We start from the raw sequence: 18,586 nt of genomic DNA on the forward strand, positions 1-18,586 counted from the left end.
CCACGTGATTCCCACGTGATTCCCACGTGATACCCACGTGACTCCCACGTGATGCCCACGTGATTCCCACGTGATGCCCACGTGATTCCCACGTCATACCCACTTGATTCCCACGTGATGCCCACGTGATTCCCACGTGATTCCCACGTGATTCTCACGTGATACCCGATTCCCACGTGATTCTAACGTGATACCCATGTGATGCCCACATGATTCCCACGTGTTGCCCACGTGACTCCCTCGTGTTGCCGACGTGATTCCCACGTGATTCCCACGTGATACCCACCTGATTCCCACGTGATTCTCACGTGATACCCACGTGATGCCCACATGATTCCCACGTGTTTCCCACTTGATGCCCACGTGATTCCCACGTGATGGCCACGTGATGCCCACGTGATTCCCACGTGATGCCCACGTGATGCCCACGTGATTCCCACGTGTTTCCCACTGGATGCCCACATGATACCCACATGATGGCTACGTGATTCCCACGTGTTTCCCATGGATGCCCACGTGATTTCCACGTGATGGCCACGTGATTCCCACGTGACTCACACGTGATTCCCACGTGACTCCCACGTGATGGCCACGTGATTCCCACGTGATGCCCACGTGTTCCCCACATGATTCCCACGTGATGGCCACGTGATTCCCACGTGACTCCCACGTGATGCCCCCGTTATTCCCACGTGATTCCCACATGATTCCCACGTGTTTCCCACTTGATGCCCACGTGATTCCCACATGATGGCCACGTGATTCCCACGTGATTCCCACCTGTTGCCCACGTAATTCCCACGTGATGGACACGTGATTCCCACGTGTTTCCCACTTGATGCCCACGTGATACCCACCTGATTCCCACGTGATACTCACGTGATACCCACGTGATGCCCACGTGATTCCCACGTGATGGCCACGAGATTCCCACGTGATTCCCACGTGATTCTCACGTGATACCCACGTGATGCCCACGTGATTCCCACGTGTTGCCCATGTGATTCCCACGTGATGCCCACGTGATGCCCACGTGATTCCCACGTGATTCTCACGTGATACCCACTTGGTGCAAACGTGATTCCCACGTGTTTCCCACTTGATGCCCACGTGATACCCACGTGATGGCCACGTGATTCCCACGTGATTCTCACGTGATTCCCACATGATGGGCACGTGATTCCCACGTGTTGCCCACGTAATTCCCACGTGGTGGCCACGTGATTCCCACGTGTTTCCGACTTGATGCCCACGTGATACCTACCTGATTCCCACGTGATACTCACGTGATACCCACGTGATGCCCACGTGATTCCCACGTGGTGGCCACTTGATTCCCACGTGATACCCACGTGATGCCCACGTGATTCCCACGTGACTCCCACGTGATGCCCACGTTATTCCCACGTGATTCCCACATGATTCCCACGTGTTTCCCTCTTGATACCCACGTGATTCCCACATGATGGCCACGTGATTCCCACGTGATTCCCACGTGTTGCCCACGTAATTCCCACGTGATGGCCACGTGATTCCCACGTGTTTCCCACTTGATGCCCACGTGATACCCACCTGATTCCCACGTGATACTCACGTGATACCCACGTGATGCCCACGTGATTCCCACGTGATGGCCACGTGATTCCCACGTGATTCTCACGTGTTGCCCACGTGATTCCCACGTGTTGCCCACGTGATTCCCACGTGATGCCCACGTGATGCCGACGTGATTCCCACGTGATTCCCACGTGATTCTCACGTGATACCCACTTGGTGCCCACGTGATTCCCACGTGTTTCCCACTTGATGCCCACGTGATGGCCACGTGATTCCCACGTGTTGCCCACGTGAATCCAACGTGATGGCCACGTGATTCCCACGTGACTCCCACGTGTTGCCCACGTGATTCCTATGTGATTCCCACGTGATGCCCACGTGACTCCCTCGTGTTGCCGACGTGATTCCCACGTGATTCCCACGAGATACCCACCTGATTCCCACGTGATTCTCACGTGATACCCACGTGATGCCCACATGATTCCCACGTGTTTCCCACTTGATGCCCACGTGATTCCCAGTGATGGCCACGTGATTCCCACGTGATTCCCACGTGTTGCCCACGTGATTCCCACTTCTGGGCCACGCGATTCCCACGTGACTCCCACGTGTTGCCCATGTGATTCCCACGTGATGGCTACGTGATACCCACGTGATACCCACGTGATTCCCACGTGATTCCCACGTGATTCCCAAGTGATACCCACGTGATTCCCACGTGTTGCCCACGTGATTCCCACGTGATACCCACGGGACTCCCACGTGATGCCCATGTGATTCCCACGTGATGCCCACGAGATTCCCACGTGATACCAACGTGATACCCACGTGATGCCCACGTGATTCCCACGTGTTTCCCACTTGATTCCCACGTGATGCCCACGTGATTCCTACGTGATTCCCACGTGTTGCCCACTTGATAACCACGTGATGCCCACGGGATTCCCACGTGATTCCCACGTGATTCTCACGTGATACCCACGTGATGCCCACGTGATTCCCACGTGTTGCCCACGTGATGCCCAAGTGATGCCCACGTGATTCTCACGTGATACCCACGTGATGCCCATGTGATTCCCACGTGATGGTCAAGTGATTCCCACGTGATACCCACGTGATTCCCACGTGATGCCCACGTGATTCCCACGTGTTACCCACGTGATTCCCACGTGATTCCCACGTGATTCTCACGTGATACCCACGTGATGCCCACGTGATTCCCACGTGTTTCCCACTTGATTCCCACGTGATACCCACGTGATGGCCACGTGATTCCCACGTGTTTCCCACGTGATGCCCACGTGATTCCCACGTGATTCCCACGTGACTCCCACGTGATTCCCCCGTGATGGCCACGTGATTCCCACGTGACTCTCACGTGATGCCCACGTTATTCCCACGTGATTCCCCATGATTCCCACGTGTTTCCCACTTGATGCCCAAGTGATTCCCTCGTGATTGCCACGTGATGGCCACGTGATTCCCACGTGTTTCCCACTTGATGCTCACGTGATTCCCACGAGATGGCCACGTAATTCCCACGTGATTCCCACGTGTTGCCCACGTGATTCCCACGTGATGGCCACATGATTCTCACGTGTTTCCCACTTGATGCCCACCTGATTCCCACGTGATGGTCAAGTGATTCCCACGTGATACCCACGTGATTCCCACGTGATGCCCACGTGATACCCACGTGATTCCTACGTGATTCCCACGTGATTCTCACGTGATACCCACGTGATGCCCACGTGATTCCCACGTGTTTCCCACTGGATGCCCACGTGATACCCACGTGATGGCCACGTGATTCCCACGTGACTCCCACGTGATGCCCACGTGATTCCCACGTGATGGCCACGTGATTGATTCCCACGTGATGCCCACGTGTTGCCCACATGATTCCCACGTGATGGCCACGTGATTCCCACGTGACGCCCACGTGATGCCCCCGTTATTCCCACGTGATTCCCACATGATTCCCACGTGTTTCCCACTTGATGCCCACGTGATTCCCACATGATGGCCACGTGATTTCCACGTGATTCCCACGTGTTGCCCACGTAATTCCCACGTGATGGCCACGTGATTCCCACGTGTTTCCCACTTGATGCCCACGTGATACCCACCTGATTCCCACGTGATACTCACGTGATACCCACGTGATGCCCACGTGATTCCCACGTGATGGCCACGTGATTCCCACGTGATTCTCACTTGATACCCACGTGATGCCCACGTGATTCCCACGTGTTGCCCATGTGATTCCCACGTGATGCCCACATGATGCCCCGTGATTCCCACGTGATTCTCACGTGATACCCACGTGATTCCCACGTGATTCCCACGTGATTCCCTCGTGATTCCAACGTGATTCCCACGTGATTCCCACGTGATTCCCATGGGTTTCCCACTTGATGCCCACGTGATTCCCACGTGATGGCCACGTGATTCCCACGTGATTCCCACGAGTTGGCCACGTGATTCCCACGTGTTGGCCACGTGATTCCCACGTGACTCCCACGTGCTGCCCACGTGATCCCACGTGATTCCACGTGATGCCCACGTGATTCCCACGTGTTGCCCAGTGATACCCACGTGATGGCCACGTGATTCCCACGTGATTCCCAAGTGATTCCCACGTGATGGCCACGTGATTCCCACATGACTCCCACGTGTTGCCCACGTGATTCCCACGTGATTCCCACGTGATGCCCACATGATTCCCACGTGTTGCCCACGTGATTCCCACGTGATGCCCACGTGATTCCCACGTGTTGCCCACGTGATTCCCACGTGATTCCCACATAATACCCACGTGATTCCCACGTGATTCCCACGTGATACACACGTGATGCCCACGTGATTCCCACGTGTTGCCCACGTGATACCCACGTGATTCCCCGTGATGCCCACGTGATTGCCACGTGATTCCCACGTGATGCCCACGTGATACCCACGTGATGCCCTTGTGATTCCCACGTGATATCCATGTGATTCCCACGTGATACCCACGTGATTCCCACGTGATGCCACGTGATTCCCACGTGATTCTCACGTGATACCCACTTGGTTCCCACGTGATTCCCACGTGTTTCCAACTTGATGCCCACGTGATTCCCACGTGATGGTCACGTGACTCCCACGTGATTCCCACGTGTTGCCCACGTGTGTCCCACGTGATGGCCACGTGATTCCCACGTGACTCCCACGTGTTCCCCACGTGAATCCTACGTGATTCCCACGTGATGCCCACGTGACTCCCTCGTTTTGCCCACGTGATTCACACGTGATTCCTACGTGATACCCACGTGATTCTCACGTGATACCCACGTGATGCCCACGTGATTCCCACGTGTTTCCCACTTGATGCCCACGTGATTCCCACGTGATGGCCACGTGATTCCCACGTGTTGCCCACGTGATTCCCACGTGATGGCCACGCAATTCCCACGTGACTCCCCCGTGTTGCCCACGTGATTCCCACGTGATTCCCACATGATTCCCACGTGTTTCCCACTTGATGCACACGTGATTCCCACGTGTTGGCCACGTGATTCCTACGTGATTCCCACGTGATGGCCACGTTATTCCCACGTGTTTCCCACTTGATGCCCACGTGATTCCCACTTTATGGCCACGTGATTCCCACGTGACTCACACGTGATTCCAACGTGATTCCCACGTGATGGCCACGTGATTACCACGTGACTCCCACGTGATGCCCACGTAATTCCCACGTGATTCCCACGTGTTTCCCACTTGATGCCCACGTGATTCCCACGTGTTGGCCACGTGATTCCCACGTGACACCCACGTGTTGCCCACGTGATTCCCACGTAATGGCCACGTGATTCCCACGTGATACCCACGTGATTCCCACGTGATTCCCACTGATTCTCACGTGATACCCGATTCCCACGTGTTGCCCACGTGAATCCCACGTGATGGCCACGTGATTCCCACGTGACTCCCACGTGTTGCCCACGTGATTCCTACGTGATTCCCACGTGATTCCCACGTGATTCCCACGTGTTGCCCACGTGATTCCCACGTGATACCCACGTGACTCCCACGTGATGCCCATGTGATTCCCACGTGATGCCCATTTGATTCCCACGTGATGCCCACGTGATACCCACATGATGCCCACGTGATTCCCACGTGTTTCCCACTTGATTTCCACGTGATGCCCACGTGATTCCCACGTGTTGCCCACGTGATACCCACGTGATGCCCACGTGATTCCCACGTGATTCCCACGTGATTCTCACGTGATACCCACGTGATGCCCACGTGATTCCCACGTGTTGCCCACGTGATAGCCACGTGATGCCCACGTGATTCCCACGTGATACCCACGTGTTGCCCACGTGATGCCCACATGATTCTCACGTGATACCCACGTGATGCCCATGTGATTCCCGCGTGATACCCACGTGATTCCCGCGTGATACCCACGTGATTCCCGCGTGATTCCCACGTGATTCTCACGTGATACCCACGTGATGCCCACGTGATTCCCACGTGTTTCCCACTTGATTCCCACGTGATTCCCACGAGATGGCCACGTGATTCCCACGTGTTGCCCACGTGATTCCCACGTGATGGCCAAGTGATTCCCACGTGTTTCCCACTTGATGCCCACGTGATTCCCACGAGATGGCCACGTGATTCCCACGTGACTCACACGTGATTCCCACGTGATTCCCATCTGATGGCCACGTGACTCCCACGTGATGCCCACGTTATTCCCAGGTGATTCCCACATGATTCCCACGTGTTTCCCACTTGATGCCCACGTGATTCCCACGTGTTGGCCACGTGATTCCCACGTGATTCCCACGTGTTGCCCACGTGATTCCCACGTGATGGCCACGTGATTCTCACGTGTTTCCCGCATGATGCCCACCGGATTCCCACGTGATGGTCAAGTGATTCCCACGTGATACCCACGTGATTCCCACGTTATGCCCACGTGATACCCACGTGATTCCTACGTGATTCCCACGTGATTCTCACGTGATACCCACGTGATGCCCACGTGATTCCCACGTGTTTCCCACTGGATGCCCACGTGATACCCATGTGATGGCCACGTGATTCCCACGTGACTCACACGTGATTCCCACGTGATTCCCACGTGATGCCCACGTGTTGCCCACATGATTCCCACGTGATGGCCACGTGATTCCCACGTGACGCCCACGTGATGCCCCCGTTATTCCCACGTGATTCCCACATGATTCCCACGTGTTTCCCACTTGATGCCCACGTGATTCCCACATGATGGCCACGTGATTTCCACGTGATTCCCACGTGTTGCCCACGTAATTCCCACGTGATGGCCACGTGATTCCCACGTGTTTCCCACTTGATGCCCACGTGATACCCACCTGATTCCCACGTGATACCCACGTGATAGCCACGTGATGCCCACGTGATTCCCACGTGATGGCCACGTGATTCCCACGTGATTCCCACGTGATTCTCACGTGATACCCACGTGATGCCCACGTGATTCCCACGTGATGGCCACGTGATTCCCACGTGATACCCACGTGATGCCCACGTGATTCCCACGTGTTGCCCATGTGATTCCCACGTGATGCCCACGTGATGCCCACGTGATTCCCAAGTGATTCTCACGTGATACCCACTTGTTGCCCACGTGATTCCCACGTGTTTCCCACTTGATGCTCACGTGATACCCATGTGATGGCCACGTGATTCCCACGTGATTCCCACGTGATGGCCACGTGATTCCCACGTGACTCTCACGTGATGCCCACGTTATTCCCACGTGATTCCACCATGATTCCCACGTGTTTCCCACGTGATGCCCACGTGATTCCCACGTGATTCTCAAGTGATGCCCACGTGATGCCCACGTGATTCCCACGTGTTTCCCACTTGATGCCCAGGTGATACCCACGTGATGGCTACGTGATTCCCACGTGATTCCCACGTGTTTCCCACGTGATGCCCACGTGATTCCCACGTAATGGCCAAGTGATTCCCACGTGACTCACACGTGATTCCCACGTGATTCCCACGTGATGGCCACGTGATTCCCACGTGATGGCCACGTGATTCCCACGTGTTTCCCACTTGATGCCCACGTGATTCCCACGTGATGGTCAAGTGATTCACACGTGTTACCCACGTGATTCCCATGTAATGCCCACGTGATTCCCACGTGATACCCACGTGATTCCTACGTGATTCCCACGTGATTCTCTCGTTTTACCCACGTGATGCCCACGTGATTCCCACGTGTTTCCCACTGGATGCCCACGTGATTCCCACGTGACTCTCACGTGATACCCACGTGATGCCCACGTGATGGCCACGTGATTCCCACGTGTTTCCCACTTAATGCCCACGTGATTCCCACGTGATGGTCAAGTGATTCACACGTGTTACACACGTGATTCCCACGTGATGCCCACGTGATTCCCACGTGATTCCCACGTGATGCCCACGTGATTCCCACGTGTTGCCCACGTGATACCCTCGTGATGGCCACGTGATTCCCACGTGATATCCACGTGTTGGCCACGTGATTCCCACGTGTTGGCCACGTGTTTCCCACGTGACTCCCACGTGTTGCCCACGTGATTCCCACGTGATGGCCACGTGATTCCCACGTGACGTCTCACGTGATGCCCACGTTATTCCCACGTGATTCCCACGTGATTCCCACGTGTTTCCCACTTGATGCCCACGTGATAGCCACCTGATTCCAACGTGATTCCCACGTGATACCCACGTGATGGCCACGTGATTCCCACGTGATGCCCACGTGTTGCCCACGTGATTCCCACGTGATGGCCACGTGATTCCCACGTGTTTCCCACTTGATGCCCACGTGATACCCACGTGATGCCCACGTGATTCCCACGTGACACCCAGGTGATTCCCACGTGATTCCCACGTGATGCCCACGTGATTCCCACGTGTTGCCCACGTGATGGCCACCTGATTCCCACGTGATTCCCACGTGTTGGCCACGTGATTCCCACGTGACTCCCACGTGTTGCCCACGTGATTCCCACGTGATTCCCACATGATTCCCACGTGATGGCCACGTGATTCCCACGTGACTCCCACGTGATGCCCACGTGACTCCCACGTGATTCCCACCTGATTCCCATGTGCTGGCCACGTGATTCCCACGTGTTGCCCACGTGATTCCCACGTGATGGCCACGTGATTCCCACGTGTTTCCCACTTGATGCCAACGTGATACCCACCTGATTCCCACGTGATTCTCACGTGATACCCACGTGATGCCCACGTGATTCCCACGTGTTGCCCACGTGATACCCAGGTGATGGCCACGTGATTCCCACGGGATCATAGGAGCATCAAAAGTGTGAAAATACGAGGAGCAAGAAAAGTGTGAAAAATCCCAGGAGTAGAAAAATGGGAGAAAAATACGAGGAGCAAAAAAAAAAACCAAAACAAAAATATACAAGGAGCAGAAAAGGGGGTAAAATAAGAGGAGGATCAAAAGTGTGAAAATACGAGGAGCAAGAAAAGTGTGAAAAAACCAAGGAGGAGAAATAGGGGAGAAAAATATGAGGATCGAGAAAAAAAAAAAAACAGAAATATATGAGAATTAGAAAAGTGGGGAAAATCAGTGGAGCCTCAAACGTGTGAAAATACGAGGAGAAAGAAAATTGTGAAAAACACGAGGAGCAAGAAAAGGGAAGAAATATACGAGGAGGAAAAAACAAAAACAGAAAAATATGAGGAGCAGAGAAGTGTGAACAATAAGAGGAGCATCAAAAGTGTGAAAATACGCGGAGCAAGAAAACTGTGAAAAACACGAGGAGCAAGAAAAGGGAAGAAACATACGAGGAGGAAAAAAAAAAAAAACAGAAAAATATGAGGAGCAGAGAAGTGTGAAAAATAAGAGGAGCATCAAAAGTGTGAAAATACGAGGAGCAAGAAAAGTGTGAAAAACCCCAGGTGAAGAAAAAGGGGAGAAGAATACGAGGAGCAAAAAAAAAAAACAGAAAATTACGAGGAGCAGAAAAGGGTGAAAAATAAGGGGAGCATCAAAAGTGTGCAAATACGAGGAGCAATAAATATATGAAAAATACCAGGAGCAGGAAAAGGGAAGAAAAATACGAGGAACAACAAAAAAAAATCAGAAAAATACGAAGAGCAAGAAAAGTGTGAAAAACACGAGGAGAAGAAAAAGGGGAGAAAAATACAAGGAGCAAAAAAAAAAAAAAAGAAAAAGAAAAATACGAGGAGCAGACAAGGGGGGAAAATCAGAGGAGGATCAACAGTATGCCACTACGAGGAGCAAGAGCAGTGTGAAAAAGCTGATGTGAAGAAACAGGTGAGAAGAATACGAGGAGCAAGAAAAAAAAAGCAAAATACAAAAATGAGGAGAACACAAGTGGCGAAAATCAGAGGAGGATCAATAGTGGGGCACTACATGCAGTAAGAGAAGTGTGAAAAACCCGAGGTGAAGAAACAGGGAAGAAGAATACGAGGAGCAAGAAAAAAAAAGCAAAATACAAAAACGAGGAGAACACAAGGGGCAAAAATCAGAGGAGGATCAACAGTATGCCACTACGTGGAGTAAGAGAAGTGTGAAAAACCCGAGGCGAAGAAACAGGGGAGAAGAATACGAGGAGCAAGAAAAAAAAAGCAAAATACAAAAACGAGGAGAACACAAGGGGCGAAAATCAGAGGAGGATCAAAAGCGTGGCACTAGGTGGAGTAAGAGAAGTGTGAAAAACCCGAGGCGAAGAAACAGGGGAGAAGAATACGAGGGGCAAGAAAAAAAAAGCAAAATACAAAAACGAGGAGAACACAAGGGGCGAAAATCAGAGGAGGATCAAAAGTGTGGCACTACGTGGAGTAAGAGAAGTGTGAAACCCGAGGCGAAGAAAACCAGGGGAGAAGAATACGAGGAGCAAGAAAAAAAAAGCAAAATACAAAAACGAGGAGAACACAAGGGGCGAAATCAGAGGAGGATCAAAAGTGTGGCACTACGTGGAGTAAGAGAAGTGTGAAAAACCCGAGGCGAAGAAACAGGGGAGAAGAATACGAGGAGCAAGAAAAAAAAAGCAAAATACAAAAACGAGGAGAACACAAGGGGCGAAAATCAGAGGAGGAACAAGCGTGTGGCACTACGAGGAGCAAGAGAAGTGTGAAAACGCTGAGGCGAAGAAACAGGGGAGAAGAATACGAGGAGCAAGAAAAAAAAAGCAAAATACAAAAACGAGGAGAACACAGGGGCGAAAATCAGAGGAGGATCAAAAGTGTGGCACTACGTGGAGTAAGAGAAGTGTGAAAAACCCGAGGCGAAGAAACAGGGGAGAAGAATACGAGGAGCAAGGAAAAAAAGCAAAATACAAAAACGAGGAGAACACAAGGGGCGAAAATCAGAGGAGGATCAAAACTGTGGCACTAGGTGGAGTAAGAGAAGTGTGAAAAACCCGAGGTGAAGAAACAGGGGAGAAGAATACGCGGAGCAAGGAAAAAAAGCAAAATACAAAAATGAGGAGAACACAAGGGGCGAAAATCAGAGGAGGATCAACAGTATGCCACTACGAGGAGCAGGAGAAGTGTGAAAACCCGAGGCGAAGAAACAGGGGAGAAGAATACGAGGAGCAAGAAAAAAAAAGCAAAATACAAAAACGAGGAGAACACAAGGGGCGAAAATCAGAGGAAGATCAACAGTATGCCACTACGAGGAGCAAGAGAAGTGTGAAAAACCCGAGGTGAAGAAACAGGGGAGAAGATTACGAGGAGCAAGAAAAAAAAAGCAAAATACAAAAACGAGGAGAACACAAGGGGCGAAAATCAGAGGAGGATCAACAGTATGCCACTACGAGGAGCAAGAGAAGTGTGAAAAACCCGAGGCGAAGAAACAGGGGAGAAGAATAAGAGGAGCAAGAAAAAAAAAGCAAATACAAAAACGAGGAGAACACAAGGGGCGAAAATCAGAGGAGGATCAACAGTATGCCACTACGTGGAGTAAGAGAAGTGTGAAAAACCCGAGGCGAAGAAACAGGGGAGAAGAATACGAGGAGCAAGAAAAAAAAAGCAAAATACAAAAACGAGGAGAACACAAGGGGCGAAAATCAGAGGAGGATCAACCGTATGCCACTACGTGAAGTAAGAGAAGTGTGAAAAACCCGAGGCGAAGAAACAGGGGAGAAGAATAAGAGGAGCAAGAAAAAAAAAGCAAAAACAAAAACGAGGAGAACACAAGGGGCGAAAATCAGAGGAGGATCAAAAGTGTGGCACTAGGTGGAGTAAGAGAAGTGTGAAAAAGGCGAGGCGAAGAAACAGGGGAGAAGAATACGAGGAGCAAGAAAAAAAAAGCAAAATACAAAAACGAGGAGAACACAAGGGGCGAAAATCCAGAGGTAGATCAAAATGTGGCACTACGTGGAGTAAGGAAGTGTGAAAAACCCGAGGCAGAAACGGGGGAAAAAAACCGAGGAGAAGAAAAAAAAAGCAAAATACAAAAACGAGGAGAACACAAGGGGCGAAAATCAGAGGAGGATCAACAGTATGCCACTACGAGGAGCAAGAGAAGTGTGAAAAACCCGACGCGAAGAAACAGGGGAGAAGAATACGAGGAGCAAGAAAAAAAAAGGAAAATACAAAAACGAGGAGAACACAAGGGGCGAAAATCAGAGGAGGATCAACAGTATGCCACTACGTGGAGTAAGAGAAGTGTGAAAAACCCGAGGCGAAGAAACAGGGGAGAAGAATACGAGGAGCAAGAAAAAAAAAGCAAAATACAAACACGAGGAGAACACAAGGGGCGAAAATCAGAGGAGGATCAACAGTATGCCACTACGTGGAGTAAGAGAAGTGTGAAAAACCCGAGGCGAAGAAACAGGGAAGAAGAATACGAGGAGCAAGAAAAAAAAAGCAAAATACAAAAACGAGGAGAACACAAGGGGCGAAAATCAGAGGAGGAGCAACAGTATGCCACTACGTGGAGTAAGAGAAGTGTGAAAAACCCGAGGCGAAGAAACAGGGGAGAAGAATACGAGGAGCAGAAAAAAAAGCAAAATACAAAAACGAGGAGAACACAAGGGGCGAAAATCAGAGGAGGATCAACAGTATGCCACTACGTGGAGTAAGAGAAGTGTGAAAAACCCGAATGTGAAGAAACAGGGGAGAAGAATACGAGGAGCAAGGAAAAAAAAGCAAAATACAAAAACGAGGAGAACACAAGGGGCGAAAATCAGAGAGGATCAACAGTAGGCCACTACGAGGAGTAAGAGAAGTGTGAAAAACCTGAGGTGAAGAAACAGGGGAGAAGAATACGAGGAGCAAGAAAAAAAAAGCAAAAAACAAAAACGAGGAGAACACAAGGGGCGAAAATCAGAGGAGGATCAAAAATGTGGCACTACGTGGAGTAAGAGAAGTGTGAAAAACCCGAGGCAAAAAACAGGGGAGAAGAATACGAGGAGCAAGAAAAAAAAAGCAAAATACAAAAACGAGGAGAACACAAGGGCGAAAATCAGAAGGAGGATCAACAGTATGCCACTACGAGGAGCAAGAGAAGTGTGAAAAACCCGAGGCGAAGAAACAGGGGAGAAGAATACGAGGAGCAAGAAAAAAAAAGCAAAATACAAAAACGAGGAGAACAAAAGGGGCGAAAATCAGAGGAGGATCAACAGTATGCCACTACGAGGAGCAAGAGAAGTGTGAAAACCCGAGGTGAGGAAACAGGGGAGAAGAATACGAGGAGCAAGGAAAAAAAAGCAAAATACAAAAACGAGGAGAACACAAGGGGCGAAAATCAGAGGAGGATCAAAAGTGTGGCACTAGGTGGAGTAAGAGAAGTGTGAAAAAACGGTGGTGAAGAAACAGGGGAAAAGAATACGAGGAGCAAGAAAAAAAAAGCAAAATACAAAAACGAGGAGAACACAAGGGGCGAAAATCAGAGGAGGATCAACAGTATGGCACTACGAGGAGTAAGAGAAGTGTGAAAAACCCAAGGTGAAGAAACAGGGGAGAAGAATACGAGGAGCAAGAAAAAGAAAGCAAAATACAAAAACGAGGAGAACACAAGGGGCGAAAATCAGAGGAGGATCAACAGTATGCCACTACGAGGAGCATGAGAAGTGTGAAAAACCCGAGGCGTAGAAACAGGGGAGAAGAATACGAGGAGCAAGAAAAAAAGCAAAATACAAAAACGAGGAGAACACAAGGGGCGAAAATCAGAGGAGGATCAAAAGTGTCGCACTACGTGGAGTAAGAGAAGTGTGAAAAACCCGAGGGGAAGAAACAGGGGAGAAGAATACGAGGAGCAAGAAAAAAAAAGCAAAATACATAAACGAGGAGAACACAAGGGGGGAAAATCAGAGGAGGATCAAAAGTGTGGCACTACGTGGAGTAAGAGAAGTGTGAAAAACCCGAGGGGAAGAAACAGGGGAGAAGAATACGAGGAGCAAGAAAAAAAAAGCAAAATACAAAAACGAGGAGAACACAAGGGGCGAAAATCAGAGGAGGATCAACAGTATGCCACTACGAGGAGTAAGAGAACTGTGAAAAAGCTGATGTGAAGAAACAGGGGAGAAGAATACGAGGAGCAAGGAAAAAAAAGCAAAATACAAAAACGAGGAGAACACAAGGGGCGAAAATCAGAGGAGGATCAACAGTATGGCACTACGAGGAGCAAGAGAAGTGTGAAAAAAACCCGAGGCGGAGAGAGAAACAGGAAGGTAAGAAATACGAGGAGCAAGAAAAAGCAAAATACAAAAACGAGGAGAACACAAGGGGCGAAAATCAGAGGAGGATCAACAGCATGCCACTACGTGGAGTAAGAGAAGTGTGAAAAACCCGAGGCGAAGAAACAGGGGAGAAGAATACGAGGAGCAAGAAAAAAAAAGCAAAATACAAAAACGAGGAGAACACAAGGGGCGAAATCAGAGGAGGATCAAAAGTGTGGCACTACGTGGAGTAAGAGAAGTGTGAAAAACCCGAGGCGAAGAAACAGGGGAGAAGAATACGAGGAGCAAGAAAAAAAAAGCAAAATACAAAAAACGAGGAGAACACAAGGGGCGAAAATCAGAGGAGGATCAAAAGTGTGGCACTAGGTGGTAGTAAGAGACGTGCGAAAAAACCCGAGGTGAAGAAACAGGGAGAAGAATACGAGGAGCAAGAAAAAAAAAAGCAAAATACAAAAATGAGAGAACACAAGGGGCGGAAAAAATCAGAGGAGGATCAACAGGTATTGCCACTACGAGGAGTAAGAGAAGTGTTGAAAAAAGCTGATGTGAAAGAAACAAAAGGGGGGGGGGAAGGGAAAAATACGAGGAGCAGGAAAAAAAAGCAAAATACAAAAACGAGGAGAACACAAGGGGCGAAAATCAGAGGAGGATCAACAGTATGCCACTACGTGGAGTAAGAGAAGTGTGAAAAACCCGAGGCGAAGAAACAGGGGAGAAGAATACGAGGAGCAAGAGAAAAAAAGCAAAATACAAAAACGAGGAGAACACAAGGGGCGAAAATCAGAGGAGGATCAACAGTATGCCACTACGAGGAGAAAGAGAAGTGTGAAAAACCCGAGGCGAAGAAACAGGGGAGAAGAATACGAGGAGCAAGAAAAAAAAGCAAAATACAAAAACGAGGAGACACAAGGGGCGAAAATCAGAGGAGGATCAAAAGTGTGGCACTACTTGGAGTAAGAGAAGTGTGAAAAAGCCAATGCGAAGAAACAGGGCAGAAGAATACAAGGAGCAAGAAAAAAAAGCAAAATACAAAAACGAGGAGAACACAAGGGGCGAATATCAGAGAAGGATCAAAAGTGTGGCACTACGTGGAGTAAGAGAAGTGTAAAAAACCGAGGCAAAGAAACAGGGGAGAAGAATACGAGGAGCAAGAAAAAAAAAGCAAAATACAAAAACGAGGAGAACACAAGGGGCGAAAATCAGAGGAGGATCAACATTATGCCACTACGAGGAGTAAGAGAAGTGTGAAAAAGCTGATATGAAGAAACAGGGGAGAAGAATACGATGAGCAAGAAAAAAAAAGCAAAATACAAAAACGAGGAGAACACAAGGGGCGAAAATCAGAGGAGGATCAAACGTGTGGCACTAGGTGGAGTAAGAGAAGTCTGAAAAAGCTGATGTGAAGAAACAGGGGAGAAGAATACGAGGTGCAAGAAAAAAAAAGCAAAATACAAAAACGAGGAGAACACAAGGGGCGAAAATCAGAGGAAATCAAAAGGGTGGCACTAGGTGGAGTAAGAGAAGTGTGAAAAACCCGAGGCAAAGAAACAGGGGAGAAGAATACAAGGAGCAAGAAAAAAAAGCAAAATACATAAACGAGGAGAACACAAGGGGCGAAAATCAGAGGAGGATCAACAGTACGCCACTACGAGGAGCAAGAGAAGTGTGAAAAACCCGAGGCGAAAAAACAGGGGAGAAGAATACGAGGAGCAAGAAAAAAAAAGCAAAATACAAAAACGAGGAGAACACAAGGGGCTAAGATCAGAGGAGGATCAACGTGTGGCACTACGAGGAGCAAGAGAAGTGTGAAAAACCCGAGTTGAAGAAACAGGGGAGAAGAACACGAGGAGAAAGAAAATAAAAGCAAAATACAATATCGAGGAGAACACAAGGGGCGAAAATCAGAGGAGGATCAACAGTATGCCACTATGAGGAGCAAGAGAAGAGTGAAAAACCCGAGGTGAAGAAACAGGAGAGAAGAATACGAGGAGCAAGAAAAAAAAAGCAAAATTCAAAAACGAAGAGAACGCAAGGGGCGAAAATCAGAGGAGGATCAACAGTGTGGCACTACAAGGAGCAAGAGCAGTGTGAAAAACCCGAGGCGAAGAAACAGAGGAGAAGAATACGGGGAGCAAGAAAAAAAAAGCAAAATACAAAAACGAGGAGCAGACAAGTGGGGAAAATCAGAGGAGAATCAAATGTATGCCAATACGAGGAGCAAGAGCAGTGTGAAAAACCCGAGGTGAAGAAACAGGGGAGAAGAATACGAGGAGCAAGAAAGAAAAAGCAAAAGACAAGAACGAGGAGCAGACAAGGGTTGGAAATCAGAGGAGAACAACAGTATGCAACTACGAGGAGCAAGAGCATTGTGAAAAACCCGAGGCGAAGATTCCCACGTGATTCCCAAGTGATTCTCACGTGATGCCCACATGATTCCCACGTAATTCCCACGTGATTCCCACGTGATGCCCACCTGATGCCCACGTGATGCCCACGTGTTGCCCACGTGATGCCCACGTGATGCCCACGTGTTGCCCACGTGATGCCCACGTGATTCCCACGTGATTCCCACGTGATGCCCACGTGATGGCCACTTGATGCCCACGTGATTCCCACGTGATTCCCACGTGATTCCAACGTGATTCCCACGTGATGCCCACGTGATTCCCACGTGATTCCCACGTGATGCCCAAGTGATGCCCACGTGATTCCCACGTGATTGCCACGTGATTCCCACGTGATTCCCACGTGTTGCCCACGTGATTCCCACGTGATTCCCACGTGATGCCCACGTGATGCCCACGTGATGCCCACGTGATGGCCACGTGATGGCCACGTGATGCCCACGTGGTTCCCACATATTGCCCACATGATTCCCACTTGATTCCCACGTGATTCTCACGTGATGCCCACGTGATTCCCACGTGATTCCCACGTGATGGCCACGTGATTTGCACGTGATGCCCACGTGATGCCCACGTGATTCCCACGTGATGCCCACGTGATTCCCACGTGATGGCCACGTGGTTCCCACGTGTTGCCCACGTGATTCCCACGTGATGCCCTCGTGATTCCCACGTGATTCCCACGTGATGGCCACGTGATTCCCACGTGATGCCCACGTGTTGACCACGTGTTTGCCACGTGATTCCCACGTGATTCCCAGGTGATGCCCACGTGATTCCCACGTGATTCCCACGTGATGCCCACGTGATGCCCACGTGATTCCCACGTGATGGCCACGTGATGCCCACGTGATTTCCACGTGATTCCCACGTGATGCCCACGTGATGCCCACGTGATTCCCACGTGATTCCCACGTGATGCCCACGTGATGCCCATGTGATGGCCACGTGATTCCCACGTGTTGCCCACGTGATTCCCACCTGATTCCCACGTGATTCCCACGTGATGGCCACGTGATTCCCACAGATTCCCATGTGATGCCCACGTGATGCCCACGTGATTCCCAAGTGATTCCCACGTGATGGCCACGTGATGCCCACGTAATTCCCACGTGATGCCCACGTCATTCCCACGTGATTCCCACGTGATTCCCACATGTTGCCCACGTGATTCTCACGTGGTTCCCACGTGATGGCCACGTGTTTCCCACGTGTTGCCCACGTGATGCCCACGTGTTTCCCACATATTGCCCACGTGATTCCCACTTGATTCCCACGTGATTCTCACGTGATGCCCACGTAATTCCCACGTGATTCCCACGTGATGGCCACGTGATTTCCACGTGATTCCCACGTGATGCCCACGTGATTCCCACGTGATGGCCACGTGATTCCCACGTGTTACCCACGTGATGCCCACGTGATGCCCACGTGATTCCCACGTGATGCCCACGTTTCTCCTCGTTTTTGTATTTTGCTTTTTTTTTCTTGCTCCTCGTATTCTTCTCCCCTGTTTCTTCGCCTCGGGTTTTTCACACTTCTCTTGCTCCTCGTAGTGGCATACTGTTGATCCTCCTCTGATTTCCGCCACTTGTGTTCTCCTCGTTTTTGTATTTTGCTTTTTTTTTCTTGCTCCTCGTATTCTTCTCCCCTGTTTCTTCGCCTCGGGTTTTTCACACTTCTCTTACTCCACGTAGGTAAGCCACTTTTGATCGCTCCTCTGATTATTTCGCCCTTGTGTTCTCGCGTGCTCGTTTTTGTATTATTGCGTGTTTTTTTTCTTGTCCTCGTATTCTTCTCCCCTGTTTCTTCGCCTCGGGTTTTTCACACTTCTCTTACTCCACCTAGTGCCACACTTTTGATCCTCCTCTGATTTTCGCCCCTTGTGTTCTCCTC

The sequence above is a fragment of the Cervus canadensis genome, chromosome 14 (assembly GCF_019320065.1).
Source record: "Cervus canadensis isolate Bull #8, Minnesota chromosome 14, ASM1932006v1, whole genome shotgun sequence".
Taxonomy (NCBI): domain Eukaryota; kingdom Metazoa; phylum Chordata; class Mammalia; order Artiodactyla; family Cervidae; genus Cervus; species Cervus canadensis.